Consider the following 17,845-nt stretch of genomic DNA (forward strand, 5'->3'; position numbering starts at 1 on the left):
AACCTGCAACCACCGTTACTTCCAAGTTTCAGAAATCTGCAGTTCAAATAACACTTGATTTCCACAGCTGTAGTGGTTTGGATCGAACCAGCAGGCCTAGGCGACAACAAATCCGGAGATTTTGGGCTGTTTGAGGCAGATTCCAGAGGCTACCACTCAACTTTCTCCTCTTGTGTGACACCTTGACTCCCTGGTTCCAAAGGTTGAAGAAGACTTCAATCGTAAGTTTAATTTAACCCTATTTTGTCTTATTTGCCTTAATCCCCCTACCCTTTATTCTTTATTCCCTATTATCCATTTAATTTAGTTTGTCCAAGTCTGTCCCTTCTCATTAGTGAAAATTCCTTCTTTATAGTTGATTCTATCAAATTACGATCCTGCCATCCTTCTTTACAACTTCATATTAATTACCATTCTGCCACTGATCTTACAAATCGTCAAAATATTTACTAGTTTGCCATCAATTTTGAATTTGAGTGCTCCTTTGCTTGGGTGGGTCCACAAGCAACCCAGTAAGGGTTATTTTAACCCAAGTTTACACCAAATTGGTATTAGAGCCCAATTTCTGGCAGTTACTAACCATGGCAGGTGGTCACATCACCAACACTGAGTTGCAAAAATTATATCGGGAATTGGCTGAGAATCAACAGAAGAGTGAGGCCAGACTTGTGGCTAGAATTGAGAGAGGTGAAGCCAAGTTGGAGGCCAGATTTGAAAGGAATGAGGCTAAACTTGACAAATTTATGGAAGAGATGTTTGCTCTTATGAGGAGAACCGACAAACAAGTTGAAGCAGGAACGTCTACGCCACCTCCTCAGTTTCATACCTTACAAATCGAAGGTACACCTCAAGGCAACCTAATCCAGTTATACCCCAGGACATCACACGCTAATTTTCAGATAGGGACTATGGCATCAAAGTTGAAGTTCCAGAATTCAGTGGTAAAAAGGGGCTAGAGGAATTTCTTGACTGGCTTACCAAGGTTGAAAGGATCATTGCTTATAAATCCTTTTCGGATGAGAAAAAATGTGAACCTCACTAGGTATGCATGCTCATGGTGGGATGATGTATAACACTCGAGGTTTATCAAGCGACTTGGACCCGTTACTAATTGGGAGGTCATGAAACAGATTCTGTATGAGAAATTTGTTCCTCCTAATTGTGAGAAGGAATTGTTTCACGAATTGTTTAATTTTCAACAAGACAGCAAGGATTTGGATACCTACACACCAGAGTTCCACAAATTATCTTCAAAGTGCCGACTTCAGGAGACAGACCGACAACGGGTTATGAGATATATCAACGGGTTAAATAATGAGATTCAATTACAGTTGGCTAGCATTGATTTCAGATCTGTTGATTTGGCTGCAGCTCATGCCAAGACAGCTGAAGAAAAGTACAGTTATCTGAAGAATATGCTCAAGACTCCTTCAAATTATAAACCCCAACCACAGATCGAAGAAAAGAAGCCTGAACCCCGCAGAGTGGACGAAAAGAAGCCAGAATCCAACAAAGGCAACGATTGGGTGAAGAACATTGTGTGCCGTAATTGTGGCGAAAAGGGTCATTTTGGTAATAAATGTCCCAATAGAACTTGCTCCATAAATGTAGCAGAGAAACAACCAACAGAGAAGGATGATGCTGATGATGAAAACTTATGCCCTTACCCTTTTGATGGTAATGACTATACTTATAATGATGATGAAGTTGAACCTCACTCTGCCAGCCTTGCATCATTCATGAATGGACTTGTTGATAAAGCTCCCCTCTTCAGGCAAAAGGGTACTCTTCTGTACGGTACTGGTTCTACAGATGTTCATATAGTTGTTGATACTTGATACTGGGGCAGAAGCCAATTTCATCTCTACTGGTTTTGTTCGAGCACATAACCTTCCACAGAAGCAGCTTTTCAAGAACATTCATGTGCAAGGTTTTGGAACTACAGCTCGAGAAGAGGCCACTACAGTAGTTCGAGTACACCTACAATTTGGGCCTTTACAGTACTATGTGCCTTGGCAAGTCACGTCGTTTGCGCACTGCGACATTCTTCTAGGGCGTCCTTGGCAATAACATGCTTGTATTAACTACGATGGTGCACGAAACACCATCAAAGTAAAGCAAGGAGGGCGTACATTTCTAATGTTGCCTCATGCATTGAAGGATATGCCACGACGCCGACAGTTTTCTCCTCCTCCAGTTATGAATCACCCCTCCCTTACCCATTGAGTTGCAATTTGATTGTCTACCTTGAGATACGTCATCGAAATAATTACAGAGTGATCTTGGGTCCGGGATCTAACTCGACAAAGTCGAGCTCTTTTAAGACCGGGAGAGTTGATGTCAGTCCCGGCCCGGTTAGTAAGGGTATGGTGTGACCGGATGCCAACAGACATCCGAACAACCACTAGGATCGCAAGTGCAGTACTCCATATTCACAATTTATCACAATACAGTAATCAAAAGCAACGGAAGAGAACAAATAATAATAATAACAGCAATAGGAAGAGATCTAAGTGATAAACATGTTATAATGATAAAACTTGTATTTACACTGTACAATTTCTTACAAGCTCAAAGTATAGAGAAACCACTATATGCTTATCTATAACAAAAGTAATATATAAACACAAAAGGAATACATCCTAGTCCGTCAGGCCACATCACAGAAACGCGCATGAATCACACATGCATGAAGCATCATGCACTTCGAGCTCCTGCACCGTATAGTCATCATCAGTGTGGAAGTCCAAAGCAACAAAAGCTCCCATCCCTGGTTCCTCACAACCAGCCATACCAACTGAAAAAGGGGAATATCCGCGGGAATGAGCTCCACTGAGCCCAGCGAGGGAAAACATGCAAACAGATGCAAATAGTTCATAATGCATGTCTCAAGTCTAAGCATGCATCTAACAACAGACCTAGGTCTCATGAGGTTAAATGCTACTGTAACAGGTATGATATTCTCAGTCTCAGAACCATCCCTTCGGACCCCAAGAATACTACTCTATTACGGTGAAGACCTTCCAGTACCATAATCACACATCGGTCCCCAGCAAACCCCCAAAGTTAACCATACTATACATCCCATTCCGGAAGCACACATCGGACCTAAGAGACAGCAAATGGCATTCTAGAATCATCCCTTCGGACCTACCACGGGTTATCCAACACCTCACCTTTGTTGGCAAGGGTCGTAGCATGAGATCCTAGCCATATGCACTTTCTAACATGTATGTTATGTAGTTCCATAGTAAATAAAATATCAAATCAGTTCCATCATCAACTTGCAACCTCATAGATCATAGCGTCTCGACTATAGTTGTCACATCGTCACGGTGATCCAAGTCGCTAGAGGGGTATCTAATCGATATATCGACATGTTGCCCGCCACGGCGATCATGTCGACCACGTTTTATTTTTTATTTTCTCTATTTTTAATGTCATTTAGTATGCTATAATATATCCTATAATATAAAAAATCAACACTAAAGTGTACTCCTAAAGTAACAAAACAAAAAAAACAATTAAAAGAACATAATTTATATTGAGTGCAATCAGTGAATAAACCTAATAAACAGCCCATCTAAACAAAAAAAAAAATTTGCTGATGTGAATATGTGCTTGCTGCTGCTGTTGTTGCTTTACCCAACCAAAAAAAATTGCTTTAAATGTGTCAATAACAAGAGAGTGGCAATTGGACTTAACACTGATTTAATTCAACTGAAAAAAAAAAAAAAAGGATATAATAATATAATAGAATTTTAAGATTCAGCTGAAAGAAATTTCAATTTCGAGTGGTTTTTCAATTGATTCCATTCTGTTGGGTTTTCTGTTTCGTAGGCCCTAGGTATGGTGATTCCTCCTTCTCGGGAGGATCAGCCCCTACTCCTGGCCTAGAGGGGTCCCAGCAGCGTCGCGGCCAGCCTCTTTTGCCGCTGTGGTTTCTCGGTCTTTGGCTCCGTTGCCAGTTCAGGTGGAGGAGAAGAAACCCTCGACTTTTTTGGGGTTCCGGCTGTATTTTTCTCCATGGACGAAGTTAATTTGTCTGAGCGTGCCTTCTCTTCCACTTTGATTGCTAAGTGTAGCTATGGCCTACCGAGATATCCGAAATATGGCAAAATTTCGCCGAAATATTGCATTTTTTCTGCAATATTTCGGGAGTCCATCTCGGTGGGTATTTGGCCATATCTAGGCCTGATATTTCATGGACACCCTTATTTAAGCTAAATAAAAACATTTAAACCTTCATATTGCAAAAAAATGAACTCAAAGTGGTGTTTTGGGCTTGCACCCTTGATTGACAGTATACGGACGCCGACCCTGATGTATAAATACTTAAATACACATTGATTAGGCAGTTAAAGACATTAAAGAAATTTAAACAAACTAATTAAAAATTTAAAACTCATAAGACATAATTCATAAATAGCTCAATAGTCAATACTTTAATAGGCAATACACAAAGTGTCAAAATCACAAACTCACAACTCACAAGTTCACAAATCAGTGAAATCACAACTTACAACTTACAAGTTACAAGTGCTAATAATAGTTGTTGTGCCTTCCTGGATCAACCCCACTCATGGCCCGCTGGAGTCGACGTCAATTGTTCTCTGTTTGAAGGACATATGTGGACCACAGTATAGCTTCGAAGAAGAAACGAGTATAGTCATCCACAAGTGTCATGTAAATGGAGTCATCAACATACTGTAGGTAACCTATCCTAGGATATGGGCTAAGGTTACCAATCGATCCAGCCTGTGAAGAAGATGATCAAGTATGATATGATGTCGGCGGAAGCGGCGTTGGCGCATGTATGGCCGTGAGGTCGGTAGCTAGGGTATGCAAAGATTTCATCTACAAAAGATGATCCAGATGTCCCCGACTCCCTCGGGACGGGACAGTAGTCATAGTCCCCTACCCCACTAAACCGCCCATATCCATATCCATATCCACCATGAAGTTGTGATGCACTATAATCCGATGACAATGGAGTGGTATGTGCGTCAAAAGATGGGGTACCCCAATGCCCAGTCGATCCTCCCTCCCTATCACCCATACTCAAACCGCTAGCAGAGCTAGATAAGTCATCAATGTCCATATAATCAGCTTGTAACTGTGTTTGTCGACCCCTACGCTTCCTATTGTATGGTTGTATGGGGGGTTTTGAGGGTGGGGGTACGGGGTCACGTGCACCGTGGTCCGTATCCTGTGTGGCATGATCAAATTGTGTCTCTCCAGTGAATCGGACTGGCTCTACAGGCGCCGTATCCTCGCCTACCACATAACGCTCTCGCATTCCATCAAAATCTTCACCACCACCACCATCACCACCATCACCATCACCACCATCATCATCGTCTGAGGACCTAGACTAGTCATCATCATCAGCAACATTGCCACCAGTGGGCTGGAATGGTATGGGTGATGCTTCCCGTGCATGTATCTGACCCTCGTCAGCCATATAATCATCCACATCAGCACCAATCTCGGAAGCTATCATGGGGTCGGGCCTACCTACCTCTTGATCCAACACTGGCTCACCTCTATCCCTCACCCAACCCACAATAGGGTCCTCATCGTCTGAGTCAACTTGAAAGATGTCGGGAAGGTCAATAGTGCCCCTCTGTCCCTCATGTCCTATGCGTATGTGTTCCAATTTCAGCCTCAAGTTGTAGTGCACATACACCATGTCAGATAGACGTTCAGACCCCAATCTGTTGCGCCTCTTGGAGTGAATGAGCGCAAAGGTACTCAAGTTCCTCTCATAGCCAGATGCGGAACATGCTTGGGCAAGGACTTTGATTGCTATTCTTCTTAAATTCTCAGCCGATTCCCCATACAACACCCACCATTTAGCTGCATTACAAGTTTACAACAAAAAAAGACATGTGTCAAATATTGTTTCAAGTTTCAACTTTCAAACTTCAATACATATGTAATTTAAAACTTAAAAGAATTAGATATTAAATTGAATACCAGCATCACCGCGTGCTCTGCCTTGTATTGCAGCATCGGTTCCAAAACTGCCTAATGCATCCCTAAATATCTTCATCTACACCCATGTGGAAAATTAGTACTTATTAGTAATTAGTAATTACTACTTGCTAATTATATTCCAAATGACAACTTAACAAGCTCTTCCGATGTTAAGTAGCCCTCCACCAATAGTTCTAAACATCAAGGATCTCACGCGATGCCTCCTCCCCCTCAGGTAGCCCTGCCTGCTGCGTCCCCTCACCCCACTTGCCCTGCTTCCCCCCACCCTGCTTCTTCGAATACTCTCCCCACTGTAAACTCTCCTCCTTCCAGAATTTCACCCACCCCTGACGCTCCCACCTTTGCTTCACCCACAGCAAACACCTCTAACCCTGCAACCACATCCCCTACCTGGAGTTCTCTTCTATCCAGCAACACCTCCAACGCCATCGACAGACACTACTTACATTATGTCCCTCCCTCCACCATCGATGACACCAGGGTTGGTTACTGCCCCAAGGGCTTGCTTGATGCTGAAATCACCAAATGGCAGAGCTGTCTCGTGGGGCACTTCCTTGGCGCTCGACCTCCTTTTCATGTTGTTAAAGCTTCTCTACTCAAATAGTGGCGCGCAGCTGGAGCTGTTTACACTTATCTCCTCACCAATGGCATCTTCATCTTCAGGTTCTTTGATGATGCCGATAGATCTCGTGCCTTGGAGGGTGGTCCTTGGTTGATAGGCAAGAAGCCGATATTCCTCCGGCAATGGGACCATCGCTCCTCCCTCAATCGAATCGATTTCAAGTCCATTCCCGTTTGGGTCAACTTACCTGGCCTCCCTCTCCACTACTGGTGTGCCTCAGGCCTCAGTTTAGTGGGTTCGACTATCGGCAACCCTCTCTTCTCCGATGAACGAACTAAGAAAATGGATCGGCTCCCCTTTGCGCGAATATGTGTTGAAGTCTCCGAAGAGGTGCCTCTACCGGAGTTTGTCACCATCCAGGAAGAAGATGGCCACACCTTCACCCAACGAGTCTCTTAAGAATGGCTACCCCAGTACTGCTCAATATGCAAATCCTTCGGACACCCATTGAAGCAGTGCCAGGCTACTTGCAACCCTGCTACATCTCCCTCGTCATGCGTTGCGGCCCCTCTGGCAGAATTAGTAGATCATCGACGCAGCCCTCTCGACTCCAACTCTTGTGCCATTCCAGCAGCCTCGCTTCCAATGGCGGGGACGAAAGATTGTTTAGTCGAAGATGCTGATGCCTTATTTGCTACCTCGAATGATGACGAAGTTGTCGCCTTGCCCCTGGCCTCGCTCAAAGCTCTGGCGAAGCCTTCCCAGTTGTCTATAAGACCACTGCAGCCTTCTCGGGGCCGGAAAAAGACTAGGAACCGTTGCCGAAGAAGAACCCCTGAACCTAGCGAGGTTCCCAACGTTGGCGAAGTTTCGGATGCCCACCACCCTTGCGATTCAACAGGGGTTGACCACAACAGGTTCGCTGTCCTCCTGTCCCTGGATCTCGACACTGATGGTGACGTTGCAGCCTCGACTGCTCCTCCTGAGCTCTGCGAGACCGATTTGCAGGCCTCCCTTGCTCCCCCTCTTTCGCCTTCGTCCAGCTTTCCTCCCAACTTTGGCAAACCAAATAACCCCTTTTCTCCTGCCACTCACAACCTCTCACCTTTTTACACCAAACCACCCTCCCCCTCCCAGGATCACCTTTTCACCAAACGCCCCCCACGTGACAACATCCCTTTTGTCCCTCTCAATCTCCATATTCCCCCCTTCGTCCCAAATAAAGACAACACCCCAGCCTTTGACCCGAACCATCAACCTGCCCTCTTAACCCAGCCCATTTACCCAGCCATTTTATCCCTTTCCAGCTTAAGTAACCACCCTGACCCGAACCTCTTAAGAGCTACACCTGAACCGAACCAACTTAGATCTGAACCTGAACCAAACCATCTTAGACCTGAACCTGTCCCTGTGGTTGGACCCTCCTCTTCCCATGGTACGCTGTCCTCTTTGCTCCTTTCCCCAACATCTTCTCCCTTGGTCTGCTTCCTCCCTTGCGTGAGTACCGCTTTAGACCCCGCAGTGTGCCCCCGGGTTCCCAGGTCAGTTCCACAGCTGGATGGTTGCCCCCTCCCCCCCTTTGCTCATGATCCCCTGGACCATCTGGAATGTCTGTGGCCTTAATGCCCCGGCTAAGCAAGCTGAAATTCGTGCCCGCATCAAATCCTCTAAATCCTCCCCCTGTTGCCTCCTTGAAACGAAGGTTCTTGAGTCCAACTCCTCTCGCATCGCTCATTCTATAGCCCCCTCCTGGTCCCTCATCTCCAACTACTCCCACTCTCTAAATGGCCGTATCTGGGTTCTTTAGGATCCCTCCAAATTCCACCTGTTGGTTTCGTCTGCCTACCCCCAATATCTCCATCTCAGCATCTCTGATCACCTTCGCAACCATCTCTTCTTTTTCACCATGGTATATGCTTTCAACCGGCCTCCGGATCGGCTCCCTCTCTGGGACGACATTCATATTATCTCCCAGTCTGTTGGTTCCGTCCCCTGGGCCATGGGCGGCGACTTCAATGTCGACTGTTATAGCCAGGAAAAGCTAGGTGGTTCCCCCATTGATCACCATGCGGTTGATGCCTTCAATTCTTGTCTTGAGGATGTTGGTCTAAACGACCTCTGCTGGTCGGGTGCTGAGTTTTCTTGACACAATAAGCGCTCTGGCGTTGATAGAGTTGCTTGCAAACTTGACTGGGTTCTCGTCAATGATCCCTGGCTCTCATCCCTTCCTTCTTCTTACGCTGTTTTTGATCTCCCAGGCCTCTCTGACCACTCCCCCATTTCCCTCTTTGTCCTTCCCTATCTCTCCTTTGGTCCTAAGCCCTTTAAATTCTTTGATATGTGGTCCTCCCATGTTGATTTCCTTCCTCTAGTCCAGTCTTCTTGGAATATCCCTGTTCAGACCTTTTCTCCCCTCCTTGCCTTCTCTAAAAACCTCAAAAATGTCAAATCTGCTCTCAAATCTTGGAACTCTTCCACCTTTGGAAATATTTCTTCCCGTGTCTCCTCCTATTGTGTCACCCTTTCCTCCATCCAGCTCCGTCTCCAGGCTGACCCCCTTAATCCCTCTCTCGCAGAGAAGGAATCCCTTGCTGCCTCTGAGCTCACCTCCTCTCTCTCTCTCTGGAGGAGAGCTTCTTGAAACAAAAATCCCGAATCAAATGGCTTGAACTTGGCGATTCTAACTCTGCTTTCTTTCACCGTTCCCTCAAAGCCAGAACTAACTCCAACTCCATTCTCTCTCTCACCTCCTCCGATGGATCAGTTCTATCCTCTGTTGATGCCATCAAATCTGAAGCCGTGTCCTACTTCACCAATATCTTTTGCCCTCCCCCCTCCTCTCATCCCATCATCCCAGAAGGCCTCATCAATAAATTCGTTCCTTCCAACCTCTTCAACTCCCTTTGCTCCATCCCCTCTGATGCTGAAATTGTTTCTGCTGTCCACTCCCATAAGGCCAGCAAAGCTCCTGGCCCTGATGGGTTCAGTATGGGTTTCTTCTCCTCTTGTTGGGACATCGTTGGATCCGATCTCATCTGTGCCATTAACAGCTTCTTCTTTAATACCCCCCATCAAATCCTTAACATCAACCACACCTTCCTCTGCCTCATCCCCAAATCCTCTGGTGCCTCCTCCATGGCGGACTTCAGACCCATTTCCCTTTGCAACCTTCTTCATAAGTTCATTGCCAAAATCCTAGCCAATCGGCTTTAGCTTGTCATTGACTCCCTTGTCAGCCCCAACCAGTCCGCCTTCATCTCTGGGAGAAGTATTTCGGACAACATCATCCTTTGTCAGGAAATTGTTCGAGGCTTTCACCGGAAATCCACTCCCCCTTCAGCCCTGTTGAAAATTGATATCCACAAGGCCTTCGACTCCATTCGTTGGGACTTCATCACCCAAGTCCTTCTTAAGATGTCCTTCCCCCCAACCTTTGTCAACTGGATCCAATTCTGCATCTCTTCCCCTCGCTTCTCCGTTCTCCTCAATGGCAGCCCCGCGGGTTACTTCCCCTCCTCTGCTGGCATCCGCCAGGGATGCCCCCTTTCCCCTTTCCCCCTTCCTCTTTTGTCTCTCCCTTGAGATCCTCTCCCGCAGTCTCCAGTCCAAAACTGACCTCCACCTCATCACCGCCATCCCTAAGTGCAAGCCCACCAACCTGACCCATCTTGCTTTTGTCGATGACCTAATGATCTTCTCCAAGGCCGATCCATCCTCCATTGAAAACATGTCCTCCCTCCACCTTTTTCAGGGTCTCTCAGGTCTTCGCATTAACCTCCTTAAATCCCAAATCTTCATTGCTGGGGTTCCTGACTCTACCAAAGCGGTCCTCTCCACCATCACTGGCTTTCCCATTTCCACCTTACCTGTCCGCTACCTTGGCCTGCCGCTCATACCAGCCAGACTCTCAGCCCATCATTGTAACCCTATCCTTGACCTTCTTCGCAAGAAACTTCAGCTCTGGAAAGCCAAACTTTTATCCTATGCAGGTCGCCTTGAGCTTATCAGATCGGTTCTCCAGTCTTGTTACATTTATTGGAGCGGTCTTTTTGGCCTCCCTAAGGCTATCATCAAGGCTGCCGAGTCCATTATGTGTGCTTTCCTTTGGAAAGGTGTGGACTCTGCCAGGTTCCTCCACCCCAAGAGTTGGGCTTCTATTTGCCTCCCTAAATTTGAAGGAGGTCTTGGTCTTAGAAGGATTAAAGATGTCAACCTTGCTACTTCTATCAAGCTGCTATAGAAGCTCATCACCAACAAATCCAGCATTTGGACTTCCTGGGTGTATGTGGGGCCTCTTCGTAGAGACTCTATTTAGACGGTCAGCTCCAGCCCTGATTCTTCTTGGATATGGCGCAGAATTCTTCAAGTGAGGCACATAGTCAGGGGTGCTATTTCTTGCAAGATTGACGATGGGACGCAGACCTATCTTTGGCTTGACAATTGCCACCCTTCCAAGTGTCTTAGCCTCTTTAGTCAGCCACCGTGCCATCTATGATTCCAGGTTGGACAGATTTACCCCTGTGGCTTCTATCATTACCAACGGCTTTTGGTCCCCCCCCCCTCTAGTGGATCTCTGCAGCTCCCTTCCCCCTATCCCACCTGGACACAGAGGCAGAGGAGACACCATCGTATGGCTCCCATCCACCACAGGCACATTCAACTCCCACTCCGCTTGGGACATGGTCTGACACAGAGGGACCCCCTGTCCTTGGCAAAAAGTGGTTTGGTTCAAAGGTCACATTCCAAGACAAGTCTCTCCTAGATGCTGCCTCTGTTGGAATGGGCATGAAGACATAGATCATCATTTCTTCACTTGCCCTTTCGCTGCCTCCATTTGGAACCGAGTTCTTCGCCATTGCTGGCCTGCTCGTAGAAGGCCTCTTCCCCTCTCTCGTGAATGGGTTTGGATTCATATGACTTTTGGATTTATAACTGTAATGAAAGAATAAATAATTACATGAGCAATGTGGGACTAAACCACAGGTAAGAAACTAACAAAATAATAAAGGGAAAAAGTCCAGAATACCCCCAAGGTATTCTGGCCCATATATCTAACACTACCCCTCAAGTTGGAGTATATATATCATGCATGCCCAACTTGATTAAGATAGGATGAAACAGCTTGCTACTCAGTCCCTTAGTGAATACATCAGCCAGTTGATCAGTAGACTTCACAAAGGGAATACAAATGAGGTCGGCATCAAGCTTCTCCTTGATGAAATGTCTGTCAACCTCCACGTGTTTAGTGCGATCATGTTGGACAGGGTTATGAGCAATGCTAATGGCAGCTTTATTGTCACAATAAAGCATCATGGGAAGATGGACAGCAACACCGATATCCTGCAATAATCCTCTAAGCCACAAAAGTTCACAGATGCCATGTGCCATGGCACGAAACTCGGCTTCAGCACTGGACCTTGCCACAACATTCTGCTTTTTGCTACGCCACGTGACAAGTTTCCCACCCACAAAGGAACAATAGCCAGAGATAGACTTCTTGTCAGTAGAACCAGCCCAATCGGCATCAGTATAAGCTTCAATCTTAAGGTGACCATTGGGAGATAGAAGGATTCCCCTTCCTGGAGCAGACTTCAAATACCGCAAAATGCGACGGACTGCATCCACTTGAGAGGAATAGGGATCATGCATGAACTGGCTCACCAAACTTACAACACCTGCTATGTCAGGTCGTGTGTGGGAAAGGTAGATTAGTTTGCCCACTAACCGTTGATAACTACCCTTATCAACAGGCTCACCCACTTTCTCCCTAAGTTTTGTAGTAGTATCTGAAGGATGACAACCTAGCAGCCCTATCTCAGTCAATAGATTAAGGACATATTTTCTTTGAGAAAGAAAGATGCCCTTTGAAGATCGAGTAACCTCTACCCCTAGAAAATACTTTAGAGGACCAAAATCTTTGACCTCAAACTCACGGCCAAGAAGAAGTTTCAAATCCTCGATTGCAACATCATCATTACCAGTGACCACAATATCATCCACATAGACTATGAGAAGCGTAACCTTGTCACCAAGCCGTCTGATAAACAAAGTGTGATCAGCATTGCTCTCCTTGTAACCTGCTGAAATCATAGCCTTATGAAATTTGCCAAACCAGTCCCTAGGTGACTGCTTCAAACCATAAAGGGCACGCTTCAATTTACAGACCCTGCCCCTAGTCCTGTCATCAGAAAAGCATTGTGGAATGTCCATATATACCTCCTCCTCAAGCTCCCCACGGAGGAAGGCATTCTTTACATCTAACTACTGAAGATCCCACCCAAGATTTGCAGCACAAGATAATAACACCCTGACGGTGTTAAGCTTTGCCACTGGTGCAAAGGTCTTCTGATAGTCAACTCCATAAGTCTGAGTGAACCCCTTTGCAACCAGACGTGTGGAGGAAGAGCCACAAGATCCCACGTATTATTTTTGTGTACTGCTCTCATTTCTTCCAACATTGCTGCCATCCACTTTCCATCTGTAGATACTTCCTGCCAATTTCTAGGAATCAAGATAGAGGAAAGAGAAGATACAAAAGCACGAAAAGAGGGAGAAAGAGAGTTATTTGAAACAAAATGAGATATGGGATGTAAAGTGCAAGTCCTAGTACCTTTGCGAAGTGCAATAGGTAGGTCGGAAGAAGAGGGATTACCAGGAGATGTAGGATTCGTGTCTGGAGCCGGCGATTGGATGGGTACTAGTGATATAGTGGGTTGCAGCTGCCCTCTGTTGGATCTGCCCCTTGTATAGGTGATCATGTTGGAGTTGTCAATTCTCTTCAGAAATTCACCAATAGTTCTCTGGACTGGAGTCAGCTCCCCCTGGATAGGAACATTAACAACACTATTTTCTATGGTCTCCCCCTGTAAAGGATTCCCATTAGGTGAGGGAGGAACAGCCAGAGGGTGTTGGGAAGTCTCCAAAGTAGGATGGGAAGCATCCAAAAGAGGCTGGGCAGCAGCCGTGGGTGGTAAAGAAGGCTGGGAAGCAGCCAGAGGAACCTCAGGTAGAGGAATCTCAAAGGACACATCTTCACTAGAACTCTCCCCCTAAAGAGGTGGCGAAGAATAATAAGAAAGGGACTCATGGAAAATAACATCCATACTAACCATGGTACGTCGGGAAGGGGATGGTAGCATTTATAACCTTTCTGGGTTGGTGAATAACCCAAGAAAATACAACGGAGCCCTCGAGGTTCAAGTTTCCCCGGAGATTTGCTATCTCTAGCATAACACACACAACCAAACAACTTTAGAGGCACAATAAAGGAGGAATTACCCAGTAAAATATCAGAGGGGTTGCGGGAGTTAAGAACCCTAGAGGGTAGGCTATTGATGAGATAGGCCAAAGTGAGAACCGCATCCCCCCAATATTGAGGCGGGACATTCCTCGCAAACATCAAAGCCCTAGCCATTTCTAACAAGTGGTGATTTTTCCTTTCCGCCACACCATTCTGGGCAAGTGTATCAACACAACTAGTTTGATGAATGATTCCATGATCAGCTAAATATTTTTGAAATTGTGATTCTGTATATTCTGTTCCATTATCACTTCTCAATACTTTGAGAGTAGCCTGGAACTGAGTTTGGACCATTTTATGAAAGTGCTGAAAACATGCAAAAACTTGATTTTTTGTGTGCAAAGGATACACCCAGGTGTTCCTAGAATGACAATCAATGAAAGAGACAAACCAACGATGACCAGAAATAGATGGTTTACGACTAGGGCCCCAAACATCAGAATGCACCAATTGAAAACAAGAAGAACTCCTTATATTTGAAATTGGATAAGTTGAACGTGTCCGTTAGGCCAGAACACAAGCCTCACAAAAAAAGTCATCCTCAGTACGAAGGGTGACCAAACTAGGAAATAAATGAGCTAAAATTCCTAAAGAGGGTTGACCTAACCTAGAGTGCCACTGGTATAGTTCAGAAGAGACCATGGAGTTCTGGTGTAGCGGAGAAGGCAATGGTGGTGGAGAGAAGCGACCGCCATCAAGCAGGTACAGCCCACCGTGCACTTTACCCAATCCAATCGTTTTCCCAGAGTCCAAATCCTGAAACACACAATGAGAACGAAAGAAAGTGACTTTGCAGTTAAGATCACAGGTAATACAACTAATGGAAAGAAGGTTAGTAGTAAAGTTATGAATATGCAACACAGAGGACAAGGGAAGAGAGGAAGTGCAGTTGATGAGTCCTTTTCCGGATATGGAAGAAAGGGAACCATCAGCCACTTTAACCTTGTCTTTCCCAGAAGTGGGAGAATATCTGTGAAACAGGCTAGAGGAACCGGTCATATGATCTGTAGCTCCAGAATCTATGATCCAAGGATGTGAAGCTACAAAAGCACAATGACCTCCAAATGGAATACCTGACCGGGCAAAGTGTGAACCTGGAGGAGCAGAAGAATTGGCAGTAGCTGATGTAGTAGAGGCAGCAGCAGCGGAAGACCTCAGCATACGTAGGAGTGCCTATAGATCATCCTGGGATAGACCAGTGTCAGTAGCAGGGGCTGCAGTAACAGTCTCACTCTGATGGGCCTTGGTCTTTGTCTTTGTCTTGGTCTTGGCAGCCCACTTGGCTTCAAAGTCAGCCGGTTTCCCATGAAGTCTCCAGCACTTCTCCTTGGGGTGGTAAGGTTTGTGACAGTACTCACAAACAACAGACCCTGTAGTAGAATTACCAAGAGAAGCAGTGCCACTAGGTGCAGGAGTGGCAGGGGCAGCAACCCGAAGAGCTGACCTGTCAGTAATAGGAGGGTGCAACATGGCAGCCCTACGGTTTTCTTCAGAGGAGACTAGGGCATAGGACTGTTCAAGTGTGGGAAAAGGCTTGTGACCCAACACTTGAACCCGAATCTGATCATACTCCACATTTAATCCTGCCAAAAAATCATAAATTCTGATCTTGTCCACATGTTGCTTATAAGAAGTAATAACGGCAGCTGTACTTGGGTGAAAGTCAGAAAAATAGTCCAGTTGTTGCCAAAGGCTGCACAAGGTAGCATACTATTTGGAGACTGTCAACTCTCCCTGAGTAGTGCGGAGGCCCTTCTTCCTGATTTCATATACGTGGGCATCATTGCCAAGCTGTCCATAAGTCTCCTTGCAAGCAGCCTAAATTTCCGAGGCTATGTCAAGGAGAAGAAAATTGTGCTGCAGATCTGTAGTCATAGAACCGATCAGCTAGGACATAAGAACTCCATTGTTGGCAAGCCACTTGTCTTGAGCAGCTCCAACCTCAGTAGGCATAGCAGTGGTTCCCCTAATATGACCCAATAAGGCCACACCGGAAGAATGGCAAAGGAGGCAGACCTAGACCAAAGCAAGTAATTTGTGCCATCCAACTTGATTGGATTTGGGGAAAAAGTATGATAATCTGGTTTGCTGTTTCCATCACCAACAGAAGTAGCAGTCGAATCCACAGAGTCACCCATGAAGACAGTGAAGAATCCCAAATCGCAGAAGGGGGCTGTTGTGAAGAGAAACCCAAGAAAACCTCCGAGTTAAGGGCTGCAACAAGGATGAAAGCCCTCTAATAATGAAAGAATAAATGTCTCCAAAAATCAGCAACACCAGACAGAGAGAACCTTGAGATCGATTTTTTCAGGGTTTTGAAAAAACACCCTGAAAGTGCTGAAATCGATAAGATGAATTGAGGCCTGAAAAGTGACTGGATGAGGCTGAAATTGCAGTCGAATTAGTCTTGAACAAGGGAGAATCACTCCTCAAAAAATCAGAATCAACTGATAGATGGAACCCCAAGGTCAACTATTGTCAGGGTTTTGAAAAACCCTGAAAGTGTGAAGAGATCGATCTTGAGAGGTTGTAACTTGATATAACTTGATGCAGGTGCTGGAATACTAATCTGCTGCAGGTCTATGGTAAACAAATCCCTTGTAGTATAGAGTGGATCTGTCCAACGAAGGCTGAAGTCTTCAATATTCGCAGCAAAGAGGCCAAGCACCCTATCGATCAAATCTTCATATCATGGGATGAGGTAACAAAGGAGGGCAGCAGCTGGATCAATAGATCACCTCATCAGTGCTGCCCTATGGGACAGAGAAGAACAAAACAAAACAAAGGGAAGAAGAGAAGAGAAGAGAAGAGAAGAGAAGGGGAGAGAGATCAAGAATTAGAGAGGGAAGGGGATCGTGGATGGTAGTGTGAGTCCCCATTCATAACCAGCTCTGATACCATGTTAAGAGGATCAGAATTAGAACTCGATGCTTGGATGATCAATTCATCCCAAGCACATATGTATTTATAACTGTAATGAAAGAATGAACGTAATTACATGAGCAATGTGGGACTAAACCACACGCAAGAAACTAACAAAATAATAAAGGGAAAAAGTCCAGCATACCCCCACAGTATTCTAGCCCATATATCTAACACCAAGTCACCCCCACATTTTTCCCTCAATAGATTGAGTGCAAAGGACTGGTTGTATACAAAGTTGGTGACTTGTCTTGAACTTTCAACCACAGTCTTCACCAACTTTAACTTTTCCATATCCTTTAGCATTAAATCAATGCAATGGGCTGCACAAGGAGTCCAGAAGAGCAGGTACTTACTGTTGTTCATCATCTTCTCACCGGCCAGCTTGAAGTAGCTTCCGTTATCCGTTACAATCTGGACAACATTCTCAATTCCCACACTTTTTCAACTACTTCCTTTAACAATCTGTAAATGTATTTTGCATCCTTTTTCTCTTTGGATACATCCACAGATTTGAGGAAAACTGTCCTCTCATCACAATAAACCATAAAATTGATGATGGACTTTTTTGTAGGCCCAATCTATCCATCTGCCATTACAGTCACCCCATATGTCTCCCACATACTCCTCATCTCCCTACTATACTCAGTAATCTCCGACTTTTGTTGAGGTAGATAAACATTCAATACCTCATTTGGGGTGGGGCCCTGAGCCAGCCTCTGCAATTGTATCTATCATGGTTCCATAATGGGGGTCTTGTGCAGTGTTTGCTGGGATGGTATGGTATAGCATCCACTTAGCTATTAACTCTTTAACTAACCCCTTCATCCCCTTCCATGCTCGTTTGATTCTTGGTTAACTGCTTCCTTTCTTCCTATGCAGTTTAGGATCTAATGTTGATGGTGGTACTGGTACTGATAGAGGTGTTGGGGCTGCCCTCACACTTTGTGATCTTTTAAAAGGATTGAAAGATCTAGAACCTCCAGATGTGCCAGCTCCTCCACTACCCCCTACTCTCTGTCTCTGCTGATCATCTTGAAAACTAACTCTACTCCTTGAAA

The 17,845-nt window shown here is 45.4% G+C and overlaps 1 long non-coding RNA gene across 1 annotated transcript; it reads right to left on the minus strand.

Annotated features, from left to right (window-relative positions):
- Window positions 1-1,936: 1,936 nt before the first annotated feature.
- Window positions 1,937-17,395, minus strand: LOC122652497. Its single transcript, XR_006331605.1, has 3 exons — window positions 17,384-17,395; window positions 6,266-6,272; window positions 1,937-2,011 (listed from the first exon to the last, which is right to left on the minus strand). It is a non-coding gene; the product is annotated as an uncharacterized LOC122652497 (long non-coding RNA).
- Window positions 17,396-17,845: the final 450 nt, after the last annotated feature.

Source organism: Telopea speciosissima, chromosome 2, assembly GCF_018873765.1.
Source record: "Telopea speciosissima isolate NSW1024214 ecotype Mountain lineage chromosome 2, Tspe_v1, whole genome shotgun sequence".
Classification (NCBI taxonomy): Eukaryota; Viridiplantae; Streptophyta; class Magnoliopsida; order Proteales; family Proteaceae; genus Telopea; species Telopea speciosissima.